We start from the raw sequence: 8,650 nt of genomic DNA, 5'->3' as shown, positions 1-8,650 counted from the left end.
GTGCCTAACAATAGTATAATAAGAGACCTTTAAAGTAAGACACTGATTTTCAGACTTTACAACACATTTATTTCAAAATGGTGGGATTTACCTGCTTACCATTCCATTTTGTCAATTACCGAAACGTAACGAGGGGTTACGTATTGTAACCCTTGTTATATAAGCACAGGCGGAGCCCTCTACTGGACTCTATGGGTACTATCCTTTGATCATATCATGCAAGCATTCATCCACTGAGACTTCTATAACTGTAGCCGGCCCTGGGGCGGGCCTACCTGAATGCGTGCACAAGCCCACCATAACCATAAGGCGACCACGCCTCCCGTTCCCGTCATCCTACACTTCTCTTCAGCGAGCAGCATAGGACAGACAGGGCCCGAGTAGAGGGCTCCGCCTGTGCTTATATAACAAGGGTTACAATACGTAACCCCTCGTTATATCTCTCACAGGCGATGTATACACGCGCTGTCGTCCAACAACACCGTTCCATCTCACTGTCCCTGACTGACTTTCTGGTTAGCAGCCGCTGCGCCTCACTCACCTCTCCCTCGGTCGTAACCGTGGAGAAGTCGGGGCTGTGGCTGACAGAGCACACTCTGAAGCGCTTACCTCGCGAAAAGTGTGCTCGGAAAACAGTGCTGAGGGCTCTCCCCCTCAGCAGTAGTAGCTGTATCGAAGTTTCCAGGAGGGGCTGAAACTGCACTCATTTTCAGAGTCAGGAGCATTGAGGGGGTTAGAACTGCAGGCATTTCTGGGTCAGTAGACACAGACACAAGGCGTCTTGCGTTGATGATCGCCATCACCTCTGCCATGAAAGTGCTCAGAACCTCATGTATAAGACGTACTGGTCCTGTCTGAAGCAACATTACATTCAGAATGCGCCTGGCTACTCCGATGAGCCGCTCCCAGGCGCCCATAGGCGGACGGAGAGAGTCCTCAGCCCTGTATGGGCTCACTATGCACCACCTATCCCGGGTCCCTAAGGATCACAGGGAGAGCGCAAGTGCCCCATGTTTTTTTTTGTTTATTTTATTTTACTACATTTACTTGTTTGCCTGTCCTTGTTTGTTTACCCTCTCTCATACTGTAAAGCGTCTTTGAGTTGTGAAAAGCACTATATAAATAAAATGTATTATTATTATTATGTCCCACACTCAGACACGCTTACCCCGTGAAGAGTGTGTATGGACTATAATGTGGAGGGCTCTCCCCTCCTGCCCTAAAGAAGGGGGAAAGAGTCTTCCAGCCCCGTAGCCACCAGGGTCCGGGAAAAACGTAAGCGTCAGATGCCCACCGACCCACAAACCCCCTCCCTCCTCACCAGTCCTGTGTTGCCCCAGCAAGCACAGACGAGGAAAAGGAGCCAGACAAGTCCAAGAGATAAAACGACGCCGCGGTGGATATGTCATCCACACTCACGCCGTTAAATAAGGCTGTTGATGACGCAGCCACAGCCCGTGTAGCGTGTGCACGGCTCTCCCCGCCTGTCCGTAGGCATTTGCAATGCACTCCCAGAGCCAGCCTGCCAGGCATTTCTTGGATAGGGCTTTCCCGGTCACCCCGTCTCCGAAGCACACAAACAGCTGTTCAGTGCGTCTAAGGGCAGCCGTGCGCTCCACATAACATGCTAGTGCACGCACCGGGCAGAGGAGGTGCAATTTAGCCTCCCTGGCCCCACTATGGGGTGGAAGATTAAAGCCCCCCAACTGAATAGCCCTCGACCTGAACGCACTCCTTAGGTTCTTGGGCACAAAGGAGGAGTTCGGTTTGAGTGTCGCTCCGCTCCGCTCCGGTCACCACGAATCAATAAGCAACTTGGGTGCACCGATAGAGCGGTTAACTCGGACACTCTCTTGGCTGACACTAAGGCAAGTAGCAATGCTGTTTTCCACAACAGTGCTTTCAGGAAGGAGAGCTCCAGAGGCTCAAATGGTTCTGTGACCAAAGCCTCGATCACCAGCGGCAGGTCCCACTGCGGGGTGGAGGTGTGCACTACTGGGCGCAGCCTCCTGACCCCCCGTAAAAACCGCAACATCAGTGGCTGAATAAAGGCTAACCTTGCCGCCAAATCCCTCATGGCAGGACGAGATTACATTACTTTGCATTTAGCTGACGCTTTTATCCAAAGCGACTTACAATAAGTGCATTCGACCAAGAAGATACAAACGAGATGGCTGCTGCATACACTTTCACTGTGGAATGAGCAAGCCCTCTGTCCACCAGTAACTGTAAGTAAGACAAAATAGAGCCCAACTCACAAGATAGGGGCTCTATTTTCCGCTCCTCACACCATCGCTGGAATCCCAGACACTTCGGCCTGTAACAGGCTGTGGTGGACCCCGCTCTAGCTGCATGGATAGACTGAATAACACTGTCAGACAATCCACCCTGTCTCAGCCTGTCCCTCTCAGGAGCCAAGCCTGGAGAGGTTTTCCCAGAGTGGGTAACGCCCCGATTGCACCTGCCTCTTGAGACATCGCCCCCCAGAACTGGGGAAGCGCCCAGGGCTGGCCCACCTTCATCTGTGTCATCTCTGAGTACCACGGCGCCCCAACGCGATCCGGCGCTACTAGGATGATTGACAGACGTTCTCGCCTCACTCTCCCTAGGAGAGGGAGAATGAGACGCAGCGGTGGAAAGGCATAGAGCAGCTTTCTTGGCCAAGGCTCGTGTGCGAACGCGTCCACCCCTAAGGGCGGGTCGTCGCTCAGAGCCATGGAGAACCACAGGGCACAGTGGCTGTTGCGCCGGCTGGCGAACAGGTCCCCTTCTGCTCTCCCGAACTGGGCGCCCACTTGCCTGGCGGGGTGCCGCCACTCGACATGAGGTCGGCCCCCTGTTCTCCAGCCCCGGGATGTGGAGGGCTCTCAGAGATAACACCACCTCTGAAGCCCATAACCACAGTTTCTCCGCTGTGGTCAACAAAGCGGTGGACCGGACTCCGCCCTGCCTGTTGATATATGCCACTGTGGTGCTGTTGTAGCTCCTGACCACTACATGTCTCCCCCGAATTAAGGGTTTGAAATGCTGAAGGACCAACACTACTGCCTGTAGCTCTAGGAGGTTGCTGTGCCGTGTCTCTGTTAGAGACCAGCGCCCACCTATAGCTCGCTTCAGGCAGGTCACTCTCCATCCTGTTCTCCGTGAACAGTGTGATGTAGGAGGTCACCCGTCCCAGTGGAGACCCTCTCCGGAGGTGATCCGGGGACCCCTAGAACCGGAGGTTGCCCTCCACTGAAGGGGGGCATGGTCACCAGACGTGGTTTGTGCCTCTTTGGATCTAAACGCAGGCTGGAGAACCACCTCTGCAGGCGGCGCATATGCAGTAACCCGAGCGGGACCACAACGTGAGCAGCCGCCATGAGACCCAGAGTCTGCATGATAGTCAAAGCTGTCACTGTTGCACCCTGTCGCAGCCTGCGAACCGCCCGAAGCAGGGACGCACGTCTGCTCTCTGACAGGGTGGCGTGCAGCGCGCCTGCATCAAGCACCACTCCCAAATACAACGTCTGTTGGTGAGGTATGGGTGTGCTCTTCTTCCAACGGATTGCAAGCCCAACTTGGTTAGGTGTAGGATAAATTGGTCTGGTCTATGAGGTCGTCCAGATAAAAGAAAACTCTCATGCCATGGGTGCGCAGCGGCTGGAGCCCTGTGGCCACTAGGGATGTTAAGATTCACTAATTTGCATCGGTGCACCGGCATAAACGTTCAAGATGCGAGTGCACCGTTTGAAAGAGTGCACATCGGCTACAGTTTGGGTGGAACTCGCGATGATCGATTGTAGCGTCTTTACATCGGAAAAAAACGATTAATTCGCCACTAAGGAGGCCGAGAGTCTCAGTTATCAACACACATGGAAGTCGAGGAGAAAGAAAAACACAGCGTACCGAAAAATACCTACAAATCAAACGTTTGGCAACACTTCGGATTTTTCAACTTTAAAAATCTCTCGCTAATTGTTAACGATGCCGTGCCGCTTTAAAGTACACAAGTAGTAGGAGGAACTTAGCGACGCACATAAAGAGGCGACATGGGGTCTGCGGCTGAAAAGAAAAACCTGAAAGTTAGACATATGAGTTTAATCACTCAGTGAGGTGTTATGTCAGAGAGAGTGGTGTTTAGTTCACAGCAGCCTGTGACGGCCAATAATAGTTTAAATGTCTTCCTTACAATTGTAAGCAATTATTAAATACCTGTTTGTGAAAAGTTATTTGTATTTTTTATTGTTCATATAGAAACCAAAGACATGTCACATTTCAAAAAGCATATATTGCTATGTTTAGGACAAACAATTAAAGACTGCTTTAATTTAACAAATTCTACAATATAAAAGTGGCATATTTGCTTTATTAAACAGAGCAGACCTAGGCTGCATACCAACACAATAAGATACATGCTCACATCTTACTATGTTGGTCTGAAGAGCTGAAGCATTCATACAATGGATAAAAACGGTGTTGCCTGAGGAAGATATGAATAAGCTGTCACGATTCTCATGTTATGTCACGTTTATAGTTTTGTAGGTTTGGGTGTTTTTGCTGTTTTCCATGTCATGTTTTCCTTTGGGTTATTGTCTGGTCGTTTTCCCTGTGTTTTCCTCTTGTCATTAGTTTCCCTGGTGTGTCTAATTGTCTGATTATGTTCACTTGGGCCCCTGTGTTTTCTCCTCCCTCCTCACCTGTGTCTTGTTGTGTGATTGAGTCTTGTGTGTATTTAAGTTCTGGGTTGTCTGTCTGTCTTGGTCGGTTCGTCTTGTTCCCTGACAGTTTAAATCTGCATTTGGGTCCTGCTTGTTTCACAAACCGTGACATAAGCAACAGATTTGAATGGAATCTCTAACATTTTCATGTAGAATAAAGACAGCAGAGTGATTATAAAAATTACATTTATTGAAATTTGAACCAGAAGAGGAAGTCTCAAAGAATGTTTTAAATAAAAGGACATAAAACAAAAAGGTGGATAATAATAACATCTATTAAATGTATATGTAGACATTTGGTCAAATGAAATGACACTGAACAAGCGATAACAGCAACGCCCAGCGTGGATGAAGCTGGTGCAGTCTTTCTTAATGCCCCCCCTCCGTGCTGTCCCCTCAGAGGAAGTGGGAAAACGGGATAAGACCTCTGGACGCCACGCTGTCTCAATGATCCACACTGTTAATATGAGAGGAAAATAAATGTTTTAGGAAATTAAAAATATGAAATTAACAACTAAAACTCAGCTCAGGGGCAGTCATGGACGGTAGGTTTTTCTACAAAGTTAACTTAGCCTCCATTGATTTTCATATCAAATTAGCATGTTAATAAAATAAGCTATCATGGCTTATACTTGCATATCTAAACAGAATCATGAAAGCCTGTTGGTTGAGCCAGGCACACAAGTCTGTTTGAGTGTGTGCGCCGGTGTCTGAACGCTCACTCTCTGCTCGCTTTGTAGCTAACTGTCCCTGCTATTAGGCTACTAGCTTGCATTGTTATGGAGCTAAAGCTATGATCTAAAGTTAGCAAAAGCTAACTTTCATAGCACAGCTTTTCTTTACTTCTCACTTAACACAATAAAGAAACAGACCGTATAGTACAGCACAAACACAAATGATCAATACTTACATATATTTTCACTTGTAGTATTATAATAATTGAAATGCTGGTTCTTCTGGGGGTCTTCCATGCTCAGCTACCGCACCACAGCTGCCTGCACTATAATCGCTCTGATCTGGTGAGGTGGGGGCATCTCTAGCAATGAGCGAGATGCCCAACACACCCATGTTTAATTGCAGCCGCCCTGTCACGCGGCAGCGGAGCAGAGCTCTTTTCAGCTCTCTGCCCAGCCTGCTACCCGCTGGGAGCAGTTGCGCTCCGCCGCCGTGGTCATCACCTAGGGGGAAGTACAGCCCTGGGTGGTGGACCTCCATGGACACCGGACCCGGAAGTGCCCGACAACGGCAAACGGAACCATCCGCCCCGCTGGAATGGCGAACACGAATGGCACCGCCTTGGCCATATCCTGGTCCCCCAAACACTCGAAGCAGAGGTGTTGGGGATCAGTGCCCGCTATTTAAGACAGGTCTCTAGAAGTGGCAATTCCATGGAGGCAGGGCCGCCCCTCCCTACAGGGCAATCACACAGGCGGCATGGGGCCCCGCCTTGCGCAGGGGGCCCCGCCCAGAGGGCCTCAGCTGCTGTGCGCAGTTCTCCGCACACCCCCCGCTGACACGCGAGAGTGAGAGTGAAGGCCCTGACACACCAGGCCGAAATCGGTTTTCGTTAGTCGGACGACGAAGCGTTCCCTGTCGCCCAAACTCAATTTGGTGTGTCCCGCACCGTCGGCCGTGACACGCCTTAGTTGGCCTTTCACAGGCAGTCGGACAAAGAAATCACTCTGATTGGCTGTTCAGCTAGCGAATCAGTGCATGAGAAGCAAAACGGTTGCTTGAGAATGTTTTCCACAAGCAACACTCCAATGGCTGATAGCTCCAGTACCGCACGAAACATGTTTTCGATGGACGAGAGTGAAAATGGAACGCACACACTATTTGTTGTTTGTTTGTATCACGTAGTCTGTTCTTCTTCTCTGTCTTCCGGTTGTTGCCGCTTTTGAATGACGAATACACACTACCGCCGCCTGCTGGTAAGGAGAGTTATTGCCACTCACGCATGCGCAGTTCGTACGTGCTCGGCTGAAGTCTTTGCGGTGTGTTCCAGTGCGACACATGGCCAAGAAGCAGGAGAACACGCCGACGCAACAGTCGGCTTCGGCATCGGCGAGTTCTCTGGTGACTGCCTGGTGTGTCAGGGCCTTTAGAGGTGAAAAGGGGAGCACGTCTGTAACCCGACACCGTTGCAATGAATCGACATCTGACCAATCACGGCTTTGATACGGCCACTAGTGCAGGTGAAGAGATGTCGGCGAAAAGGCAGTTTCAGTCCGGCGCAAGCAACAGGGAAAAAAAAAAAAACGTGAAGAAACTAGAGCATCACTCGAAGGTGGGTAATTTTATGAGTCAAATGTACAACTTGCGAATGTTGTATAAGTCAAATAGTCAATTGCCATATTAAAACATCAGCTGCAATTGACGACATGAAGAAGGCAGTCTCTGCATAGCATATTGTTATGGTTTGGGAAAGGTAGGACCCAAAAGCAGATTACAAAAAAAGGCCAAGGTCTACAAACAAAAGCGAGCTTTAATTCAAAGCCGATCAGCAAAATAGCATGGCATGGATAGTACAGAGGTAACATGAGGAAAATACAATACCCAAAATGCGGTCTTGACCAACATGGAGGGAGACAGGAAAAAACAAACAATGAACCGACACCGAACACAGGAAGAGACTAGACTAAATACAGAGAGGGGTAATCACGAGACGAGAAAAAGCCGGGCAGGAGAGGAGAAACACAAGGGCAAATGGTGAACACAATCAGACAATTAGACACACCAGGGAAACTAATGACAGGGAGGAAAACAAAGGGAGAAGGACCAGACAAGAAACAAGGAGGAAACATGACAGGGGCAACAGAACAGCAAAATAACCCCACAACTAGACACAACAAAACTCAAACCCTGACACATATAGGCTAAAGGAGATGCAGTTATTTCCAGCATTCTTTATTTACCATTCAGTCAAGTATTTTATGCCTTTTATCTGCTAATGTGCAGGAGGAAGAGTGATAAACTGTCTGTCTAGTTGGCTTACAAAAAGTTTACAGCCTAAAAAACATGGAGCATTTTTCCCCTTTTATTCATTTTTATGTCAATTTGCACATTGCATGATGCTCAGCCTCTCCCCTTAACTCCTAACAGTCCTCATCATGTCAACCACAACACAGAGAAATACTGATATAAATGTGTGTGTAGTTGTTGATACATTGCTGACAGAGGGAACTACATTTGAATACAGATTTAAGAAATGTTTGAGCATGTCATAAGCATGTTTTGTCTTGACTATATTACAACTATATTAGAATAAAAATAATATAGTATTTATATTATTGAATTGATTATTATTATTATTATTAGTAGAAGTAGTTTATTTGCATTAATTTTACTTTAATCTTTTTGAGGCTAGTATTTGGCAGGAAATGCAGACGTATTAAACTGTAAACGCATACTGGACGACATACATGCACATTTACCATTCACCTCACTGTATAAAAAAGTAACTGTGTTGATAATAATAATAAAAAGGAATTATGTTTGCAAAGTAGCCTACTTTGTTTCCAAAAAAATAGTTTTCACTCCTGTCTGTTGGGGGGGGCCTCATCTCACAATGTCGCTTGGGGCACCAAGTTGGCCAGGAGCGGCCCTGCATGGAGGTATGATAACTCTTTCTTCTTCTTTCAAACATTTTACTTTCTCTGCTCAGTTGTTGTTAGCTCGCTGAAGAGAAAAGGATGACGGGAACGGGAGGCGTGGCCGCCTTAAGCCGGTGGGCTTGTGCACGCATTCAGGTAGGCCCGCCCGGGGCCGGCTACGGTTATAGAAGTCTCAGTGGATGAATGCTTGCATTATATGATCAAAGGGTAGTACCCATAAAGTTCAGTAGAGGGCGGAGCCTGTGAGAGATATAACATATATTTCGGTAGTGACTGTTTCGGAAGTGACAATTCAGCTAAAATTGAGCATAACTAAAGAATGCTAGCAAGTACATG

The sequence above is a fragment of the Notothenia rossii genome, assembly GCF_949606895.1.
Source record: "Notothenia rossii genome assembly, chromosome: 3".
Classification (NCBI taxonomy): Eukaryota; Metazoa; Chordata; class Actinopteri; order Perciformes; family Nototheniidae; genus Notothenia; species Notothenia rossii.
This window is presented reverse-complemented; position numbering follows the sequence as displayed.